The sequence below is a fragment of the Elephantulus edwardii genome, unplaced genomic scaffold (assembly GCF_000299155.1).
Source record: "Elephantulus edwardii isolate Elephantulus edwardi_28Jun2011 unplaced genomic scaffold, EleEdw1.0 scaffold00040, whole genome shotgun sequence".
NCBI lineage: Eukaryota > Metazoa > Chordata > Mammalia > Macroscelidea > Macroscelididae > Elephantulus > Elephantulus edwardii.
In genome coordinates this window covers 5,841,901-5,850,434 of record NW_006399790.1, presented here as the reverse complement: position 1 = coordinate 5,850,434, position 8,534 = coordinate 5,841,901, and the positions used below count along the sequence as shown (strand labels likewise).

The 8,534-nt window shown below is 38.2% G+C and overlaps 1 pseudogene; it reads right to left on the bottom strand.

Moving 5' to 3' along the window:
• Positions 1-7,719: 7,719 nt before the first annotated feature.
• LOC102858445 lies at positions 7,720-8,244 on the bottom strand (annotated as a pseudogene).
• Positions 8,245-8,534: the final 290 nt, after the last annotated feature.

Here is an 8,534-nt window from a genome sequence, read left to right as displayed (position 1 = left end):
TCTTCAGTAGAATCTTGCTTGCATGTGAAATCAATGATACTGTTCTGTAGTTTCCACACTCTGTTGGGTCACCCATCTTTGGAATGGGAACAAATATAGACCTCTTCCAGTCAGTTGGCCAAGTGGTCGTTCTCCAGATTTCTTGGCACAACTTGGTGAGCATGTCCAGGGCAGCATCTGTTAGCTGAAATATGTCAATTGGTATACCATCTATTCTTGGGGCCTTATTTTTTGCTATTTCCTTCAAAGCAGCTTGAACTTCTGCCTTCATCACCATAGGCTGTGGCTCAAATGCTATTTCATTAAATTCTTCTGTATCTGCCAATTCCTTTAGATAAAGTGACTCAATAAATGTCATAATCTCTTCCTTGGAAGATAGTATTTTCAGGACATTTAGACCAAAGATCCATCTAGTGTATGTAATATTACACACAGAGAAAGAAAGATAAATGTGCACAAAACATGTGGAAATGAATAATGCAGCATAAAGAAAACACTGCAATTCCAGAAACTTCCCTCCACGTAACCTCCATATTACAGCTTTTCTCCCTTTCACACATAACCACTCTCATGTCATTTATAGTAGTCATCGGCTTGCTTTCTTGCATAATTAGATCCCATTAGCAACCATTCTTAAAGACTTAAGTTTAATTTTGTGCTTTCTTTTTGTAAAAATTTCGTCATAAAGGATAATTAGTTTAACATTATCATTTTAAGATGCATCTATGCTACTGCAGGCTGTTCTTTTGTCATTTTCATTACTGTATAGTTTTCTTTGTAGCAAAATATAGTGAAACCTTTTTCCATTTGACTCTAGATGAAAATGTGAGTTAATTCCCATTTGGATTACTATATAGAATGCTTCTAAGATGATTCATTTCATTCACTAAGGTGTATGGTTGAGAAAATGAATACAAAGCAATCCAAACTTGTAATTTTACACACTAGAATACCAAGACTTTTATAGTTATCTAACAATGTCAAGGTTACTTTCTTGATAATTGCTATGTTTTGAAAGGAAATATTTTTCATTCAAGATTTATTGTTGTATTTCAGACATTTTCACACTCTTTAATTCACACATTCAACTTCTTAAGATGAACACTCTTCTCCTATGGCATTTACAGTCTCAGAAAATCCACTGGAGGATCAGCTGTGGGTGGTTCTTATTCAACAGTGTGATTTGGAGTTTAAGTTTTCATTCCTCTATAGGGTAATTCTGTTTTCAAAGATATTACCCCCCCAAAAAAAGCTACAGACTAATAGATGCAAAAATCCTTTACAAAATCCTGGCCAATAGAATCCGATAGCATACAAAAAAAATCTTCATGACTAAACGGAATCCATAACAGGTATGCAAGTATAATTCAACATAAGAAAAACAGTCAATGTAGTTCATCACATTAACAAAGCAAAGAAAAGAACCACATGATCCTAGCATTGATGTGGAAAAGGTTTTCAACAAAATCCTTCACCCTTCCCTAATTAAAACACTCACCAAAATAGGACTAGAAGGAAATTTCCTCAACTTTGTGAGAAGTATATATGCAAAACCAAGAGCTAATATAATTCTCAGTGGATAAGGACTAAATGTATTCTCCTTGTGAACAGGAACCAGACAAGGGTGCTCACTGTCACCACTCCTATTCAACATTGTATTGGAAGTACTTCCTAGGGAATACAGTAAGAAAAAAAAATGGCGTTAACATTGGCAAAGGGTGGTGAAACTGTCAATATATGCAGATGGTATGTTAGTGTACACAGAAAATCCCAAGGTCTCAACAAAAAAACTGTTAGAGCTAGTAGACCAGTTTAATAGAGTAGCAGGATCCAAGATCAATATACAAAAGTTAGGGGGATACCTCTTTAGTAAGAAAGAAAACACAGAGAAAGAAAATAAGAAAGCAATATCATTTATAGTAGTCAACCAGAAAATGAGATACTCAGGAACAAACCTAACACGTTAGACACAAAAGACCTTTAAAAAAGAAACTACAAAACACTTCTGTGAGAAATAATAAAAGACCTAAATAAGTGGGAAAATGTTCCGTATTCATGAGTAGGAAGATTCAATATAATGAAAATGACAGTCCTACCAAAAGCATTCTACATGTTTAACACATTCCAAGTACAGATACCTAATTCATTTTTCAAAGATATAGAAAAGGCAATTGAGAGGAAAGAGACCCCGAATATGAAAAGCACTTCTGAAAACAAAAATGAAGTGGTAGACGCCCCACTCCCTGGTCTCAGAAACCCACTGTAATAACCAAAATAGCATTCTATTAAGGATAACTATTGTAATCCAGGTCCCTAGGTGGTACAGTTTAAAATCTACTGGTAACCAAAAGGTTCATGATTTGAACCCACCCACCACAAAAGATAAGTCTGGCAATGTGCTTTTGTTAATATTACAGCCAAGAAAACTATATGGGGAGACTCGATTCTGAAACAAAAGGCCACTATTTGTCAGAATCAGTTTGAAGACAACTCACCACAACAAAATCACAACATAGTTTGAAGTGCTGTTGAGTCAAGTAGAACTCACAGCGATCCTGTCAACAACAGATCTGAATCTTGTCCTACCCTGTGTTGTACTCACAATCTCTGACACACTTGAGCCCATGGCTGCAGTCACTGTGTCAGTCTATGTTATTAAGAGCCTTCCTGTCTTTCACCAACTCTCCACCTTTCCAAGCGTGATATCCCTCTCCAAGGGATAATCTCTCCTAGCAACATGCCTGAAGTATGTGAGGTAAAGCTTTATCATCCTTGCTTCCAAAGCGATTTTCTAGCTGCACCTTATCCAAGACATATCTCTTTGTTCTTTTGGCAGTACATGAGGTACTTCTCCAACACCACAGTTCAGACGCATCAAGAATTCCTTTGTCATTCTTAGTTATTGTCCACCTCTCAGATACATAGCAAATTATGTAATTTAGTGAACAATTTTTTATAAAATAAAGTTTCTATTTTGAAGTTAATGCAACAGTTTTTCTTTTTTTAAAATCCAGGTAAAGCCCATCTTTGAGAGAGAACTAGATAAACACCCCATACTTGATGGGTGATATATAATGATGTCAATGAAAGCAATATTACTTATAACTGTCACATGAATTCTCCCTTTGCCCCATTGCCAGAGGGTTGAGAGCCTTTTAAACTTTGTGACCTACTTCTCATGGCTGTAAATGTCACTCTTATTCATCGGAACATTTAATGTTTTCCTGGATTTTGTGAAACTGTTTCCCACCATGATATATTGCTCTCCACAGCTTGACTGTATGCTGCATAAAGAATTATATTGTTCATCAGTCTAACATGGAATGTGATTCATTTTCATTGGGAATCAGTTTGTTTCTATATTTTGAGAATGGGAGGAGAAAACACCTTATATTTTCAGTAAAACATTCATTACTTTTAAAGCTGTTTATGCTTTTCACACTTTCTTTTCTTTACTTACTACATCACACTATACACTATAATGCCTTCCAGACATAAATTTTATGTTTAGTTTGGCCTTCTAACCCAGCATTAACATTTGGCCCAGCTTTAATCTTTGACTTCACTTTCCTACATAATCTTCAATATACATTGACTGTTGAGTGAAACTGATACTCAGTAAGAATCTAGAGGCACTACAAGGAAATTCACTAAAAAGGCATTGCCTTCAAGTCAGAATTGATTCATAGCTGATACTTCAGTGGGTTTTCAGAGGCTGGAAGTTGCCCATCTTTCTCAACTGAGCAAATGGTAGATTTGAACATTGAGAGATGCACTGCTTTGGTTTAGCATCAACACTTAACTATGCACTACTATACCAGAACTCCCCTCTGCAAGGAAAAGAAAACATATTTACAAGTTATTCTCATATTATAAATTAGTTCCTTTCCTAAATCTGTCTTTAAATTGCATTTGTATGTAAGTTGAAATAGTTAGGTATGGTTTCTAGCTAATGTCATTTAGTCAAATGTTTGTCTTCTTGTTGTTACGTGCCTTCTAGTCAACTATGACTCCGTGACGTTATGAACAGTGCCTCTAAACTTTGCCCTATCCTGAGCCAACTTCACCATCTCTGACACACCTGTCCCTATTGCCACAGTCATTGTGTTAATCCATCTCATCAAGGCTTGTGTTCTCCTGCACTGACCTTCTAACCTTATGCTTTATGTCCTTCTTCCAGAACTGCTCCGTCCTGACAACATGCCCGAAGTATGTGAAACAGAACTTCAAAATCCTTGCCTCCGAGGAGCAAACTTGTTTTACCCTCTCCAGGACAGATTTATTTGTTCTCTTGGGAATTAATGGTATGTTCAGTACTCTTCTCTAGAACCACAACTTAAATGCATCACTTCTTCTTTTGTCATCCTTAGTCATTGTGCAGCTCTCAGATACATAGCAAGCAACTGAGAAGATCATGGCCTGGATTAGACACACCTTAGTCTCTAGACTGACATTAGTGCTCTGGAGAAGTCCATATGGCACATTTTCCCAATGCAAATTGTCATTTGATTTACTGGCTGCTTGTGCCAGGCTTGTTGATTGTGGATCCTAGAAAGATGAAATTATTAACCACTTCATTCTTTTCTCCATCTATCTTGATGCTACCTATTGGTCTGATGGTGTGAATTTGTTTCCTTAATGTTGAGATGCAATATATACTGAAATTTGTCTTAGAATATACTATTTAATGTATGTTTGTGTGCATAAAAGCAGTTCCAAGATACATGAACTATCTACATGTTGCTGTTATGTGCCATTAAGTCTCCTACTATTCATAGCGACACCATGTACAACTCTGAACCCTGCTCTATCCTAGGTCAAGATTATTGTCTCTGACACACCTACCTACCCCCTTTACCCCAGTCAATGAGTCAATCCATCTCATCCAGAGTCTTCCTCTCTTGCACTGTCCCTCTATCCTCCCAAGCATGATGTCTCTCCCCAAGAATTGGTCCCTCGTAACACGCCCAAAGTATGTCAGGCAAAGCTTCAGAATCCTTACCTCCTAGGAGCAGCCTGGTTTCACCCTCTTTAGGATGAACCTGTTTATTTTCCTGGCAGTCCATGGTATATTCAGTACTCTTCTCCAGCACCACAGATCAAATGCATCAGTTTTTCTATTATCATTGGTCATTGTCTAGCTCTGATGTATAGCAAATAGACCATGGCCTGGATCAGGTGCATCGTTGCTCTTTGGTACTCTGGAGAGGTCCCTGAGAGCAGATTTTCCAAATACAATTCATCTTTTGATTTCCTGGCTGCTGGTACCAGGAGTGTTGATTGTGGAACCATAGAAATGATGATAAAGTTTAGAGGTGAATCACAAAATAGTGTTCATTTGTTATTGTCAACATTGTATGTACCTTAAATATTTTACATAATATATTTTGCAAGGGTTGGTTCTTCACTACAGGTGGTACCTAATTTGAACATGTGTAGTGTAGGGATTTCCTGTGTATGGCTTAGTAATACACTGGAATTGAAAAATCAGAATTTTTAACATTCATTCATTTGAATGTTCCATGTTGTCCTTTGCCTTCCTTTATCTACCAGAAAATTAGAAAATAATTTCTTTTACCAGTATAATCACATTCAAATTTTTAACTGATTAAAATATTTAAATATAATCAAACTTTGAAATATTCTCAGAGATATTTTTAACTTTTACATATTTGAAAGTCTATGCACATATGTTCGTGTTAACTCTAAACTTTCATAGCCACAAGAGGACTGTTCTTTCCAAAGGCTTCTGCACTTCTGCCCAAGAAAACATTTCAAGATCTCTTTTCTTCTAGTATAGGAAAGTAACATAATTCTTTCAGCTATCCAGAAAAACAATTTGCAGTAATACTCTTTTTAGTACTGATTGTAGAACCAATGGCTTATGTACATCCTAAAATACTTTCTACATACATTATCAACTGAAAAAGAATTTTTAAAGGATTAATAATAAGAGGCATAAACTAGTTAATGAATATGAATAATATATAAAAACATATTGATGCTCAACAGAACAAAATAGCCACAATAATTTCATAATAATGTGGTGTACCTACATTTGTATTCTATTTAGACCTATTACTTTATATATACAATTGCTTCTTATGGGATACTTTTACTAAATCAGTTCAGACATGGTTGCCTTAATCTTTCAATTTTTCTTATCATAAAAAATTCTATGACTGTTAAATATAGAAGGCTGTTACATGAGCTTTTCACAGCAAACATTGCTTTGCATCCATTAAACAATATGATCATGGAATCACCAGCTATTTTGAGAAATTTGGTATACAAACAGAAGCACAGAAATGGAGTTGTAGCTATAAAAGGATGTGAGGTTGAGGAAGAAGTTTTATTTGGATTAACAGATATTACAGTCTATTCATGTGGTCGGGAAAACATCCAAGAAGAAGACAGACTTGGGGAAGAGAAGAAGGAATGACATTTTTGAGTCAGCAACAGATGTGATATCCTATTCACAAGTATCAGGTTAGCCTTAGCTAGGAATCAGTAACCATTCTCTGATAGCAAATAGAAAGGAAGGGAAGAATGTGTTTTGAGATGAAGGTAAATTGCTAGTTACTCTAGCACTATTATCTGTTATAATTTATTTCATCAGGAAAAAGATGAAAGGGCATAAACCAAAAGTAAAATAAAGACTGAAGAAACTATTCATAACTTTGGCAAGAGACAAAAAGGTGTAAAATGCTTGTCCAAGAAAATAGGATTTCTTTAGAAATCTCTGTGCAAGTAGAAACTAACAATAAAAATGCTAAAAGGATCTTTTTTGACTGAGTGGTAAAAAATTACAGCATTCATTATATCTCATTCACCCTCCTTTGCATTTGGACAGTGACAGGTGGACTCCAAATCTATGTTGAGATAGTGCACTGCTTTTGTGATTCCTCAGGTATAAATTGTCCCCAGTCTTCTTGCCATTATTATGAGTCCTCCCCATGCCTTAAACAAGTAAAGATCCATACACAGCATTATCTCGAACTTTGTGTGTTTTTATTCTTATTCAGGTACTATTGGTGCAGGCAGGAAAGAAACAGGTTATTAGATTTAACTATGGCTGGGTTTTGCCAGACAGATGTAATGGAGAGGAAGAAAAACCCTGAAAATGTATGTGAGAAGAAGTAGGCCAGGTAAAGATGAAAGTGATGACTGAAAGGTTGAGAGGGGAAATTAGAAAGTCAATTGTTTAGTGGTCTCATGTAGTTGAATAATCAGTTTACTTAGATTGGAAATTGGAAAGAAGGCAATGAGTGCAAGAAAATGAGGATATGGAATAGGCACTAAAACCAAAATGAAATCCTACTGCCATCACGTCAACTCTGACAGAGTAGAACTGCTGCATAGGGTTTCCAAGGAAGTTGTAATCTTTACAGAAGGAAACTACTTCATCTTTCTCCCTTGTAGTGCTAGCCAGCTTAAACAACCAATCTTTTGATTAACAATTAAGTGCTTTGGCCACTATGCCACAGGACTGCTTAAACCAAGTATATAATTTTTTTTAAAAAAGTCCCATCACTTTAATAATAATAATAATAAAACCCAAAATGGAAAACTGAGGGGGCAAGGGAGGAAGCCCCTGGGCCGGGGCACAGGGAGCCCTGCTCATGGCACCAGGCCTGGCTGCAGGGCCCCAGTATTGCTGTTGCTACGAGGTCAAAGGGCAGCGATTGTCCTGGAGCCACCATTCACAAGGTTGGAGACTCACTTCTTCTGGGGTGTGCTCAGCTTCTGCATGCCCCGGATCTTGTCCAGCAGGCCAGAGATAAAGGCCTCTGTGGGTTTGTAACAGTCAACCAGCAGCTCCTTGACCCTGGCAGCCCTGGTATCATCACTCTCCATGTCCAGGAGCTCATCCACATCAATCTCCAGCTCTGGGATCTCCTCTTCCTGACAGTCGTAGAGACGCGTGAGCTGCTCTAAGATCCACTCTTCCAGGTTGAGGCGCTTCCGTAGCTCCTTACGGTCGTACTTGATGGTGACCTTCCCTTGGCGCCTTACGGGGCTGTCGTCTGCGCCCTTGTCCGCAGCCCCAGGGGGACTTTGAAAGTAGACGCGGGGCCCTGGGCCGCCACTGCCCGGTACAGGGGTCGGAGCCGCCAACGCCGCACCCCCTGCGGGGCCGCTGTCGGCCATGGCTGCAGCCTGGGCCACCTGCGCGCGCCGGGCCCCTCCCTGCGCCGCCGCCTCCGGGCCGCTGGCTCCGGTTAGCTCGCGGGCTCAGGTCCGTGCGGCTGCGCGGCTCGGGCGGCGGCGGGGGCGGCCAGACCAAGTATATTCTTACTGAAGTGGTTTTGTAACCTATATAGGCTATATAAAAGGCTCTGTAAACACAATTCATTTATAACTATATAGACCAAACTTTATTGTTTCTATTATCTCTTAAAAAGAAAACAACCACCAAAACATAAACAACAAACCAGAACTCCCTACTATTATCTCTAGTCTACTTTTATCTTAGGAAAATTGTAGGAATAGTTTCAAAACAAGGTAGTAGAAAGATGTGGGAGAAAATACAC